The following is a 2037-nucleotide window of genomic DNA, read 5'->3' as shown; positions in this document are numbered from 1 at the left end:
AGTGAAAAGGGGGGAGTACATTGTTTTCAGGGTATCTGTGTGTTAGACCTAGAATACGTTTTTATAATTAAAAGGATAAAAGATACAAAGTGTATGCCCAAATACACTGAAATAAAATCAGTGCTCAACAACAGCAGGAAGAAGTTGGAATTCCACATGTATCTGGGAACTGAATAATGCATTTTAAATGATGTATGTACAGCTCTAGAGACCAAAAGTTGAAAATTAAAGTGTTGACAGAAGTGTGCTTTTCCTGAAGTTTCTGTGGAAGAATCCTTGACTCTTCTAACTTCTGGTAGTTCCTGACATGCCTTAGCTTGTGACAGCAAAAACACCATTCTTTCCAGGATCTATATTTTGGTTAAAACTTTTTAACATTTGTTTTTATTGAATTTTTAAAATTATTTACTAACCATATAATTAGGAGAGGCATTTCATTACAACAGTATTGACATATTCAATAACAATTTCCAGAGCTAAGATGCATCTCTTTCAGAATTGGCTGTAAACTTTTAGGTTTACACATGAATTAATACAGTTATACATTATTGTACTCAGTATAAACCCTATAAAACCTAAAACTGAATGAGGTTTTAACCTTTAAAAAAGATCTCTATTTCATTTTAGAATCTACTGTTTCATACAGAAAAGCTCATTTTTAATGCAAATAACACTTAGATGTTTGTACATGCGTCTCTAATCTCTATGTATCTGATTATTACTAGTCACAGTCACTTACTTTCTAAGATCCTTGGCACCTGAGCATGAATGTAAAGTCATCAGGTAGATTTCAATGGTAATGTTTTTCACATCTACTAATTATTAAGAGCAAATTTTTATGCTTTGAAGAATTTTTTTTCTTATTTATTTATACACCCACTTACCAGGTAGCACCCTCCCATAGCCTCCGTCCCCCAACTAGAGCCCTTATACTCTGATATCCCTGCTAATGTCTGCTGCATTGTCGGCACCCCCAGCCATTCCCCACTACTTGCCCTTATGGTGAATCTAGTCAGCCTATCTAGAGGTCTTTGTTTTAGGAGGGTCAGCTGTTCCTCATCTAGCGGTAATCAGTTGTCAATATTCCTTTGAATAAGATTGGGGTCTGCTGTTCATTTTCCAAGTTCTATACTGGGTTACTGTCTGGGAATCCTTTGGCTACTCTGGCCATCAAATCAAAAGAAGGTATCACTTGTCTGGCATTGTTGCTTGTTATGTAGCCTTTAGCTATACATACAGACTGTTATGAAATTATGTTGGCCCATTTAATCTTTGGTTATACTTACCTTTCGGGTGTTTAAGGCCATACAGTTGGTCCAGATAAAACCGATTTATTTTTACTCTTAAGGTCATTTAAGGATCTGTTCCTCAGGGGTCACATGGGCTTGGGAGGAGCCCTTGGCTCCTTTCTTTTACTAGTTCCACCTATGTGAAGATGTCAAAGGTCCTGCTTGACCATGGTTGGCTTTCCTTGGAAGCATGGAGTAAATGATTCCTCTGTGTTGACAATCCTTTTTATAGACACTGGTTCAAGTCCATCTGGTGGGGTCTCCTCGGCCTCCTTGATCAGGAGGACAGGTGACCCACCACCATTATAGGACATTTTGAGAGATGCTCAGCGTCACCTGGAACTAGTCAACCTAGGAGGGCAAGGAGCAAAAAGTGGCCTCTATGTCCCTCTGGTGAAATTATTACAGACCTCAAAGTATGTCTGTTAAACACCCAAGAAGCTTAGTTCCACCAGTCTGGTATTTTTAATTACTGTGTGTCATGTAGATAAATCTTGGGCAAAGATCAGTTATTCTCAGATAAACCTTACATAGACATATATTTCTTGATCTGCTATGTATAATTTGTCAGTAGGTTGTAGGAGTAATATGGTTCTCTCTGGTTTTCAAAACTAGCTAGGCATTGTTGATCTCTAGCATTGTCTCACCCCTCCATAATGGTATTCCCACTTAAGTTGCCCCCATTTCCCCCCTTCTCCCTTACTAATACCCTTCCCTATGGTCCTACCTCTCTTGCGTTCCTTCTTTC

The sequence above is a fragment of the Nannospalax galili genome, unplaced genomic scaffold (assembly GCF_000622305.1).
Source record: "Nannospalax galili isolate Female #2095 unplaced genomic scaffold, S.galili_v1.0 scaffold1130, whole genome shotgun sequence".
NCBI classification, from domain to species: Eukaryota; Metazoa; Chordata; class Mammalia; order Rodentia; family Spalacidae; genus Nannospalax; species Nannospalax galili.
The sequence above is the reverse complement of the archived record's forward strand: the minus strand, read 5'-3'. Positions refer to the sequence as shown.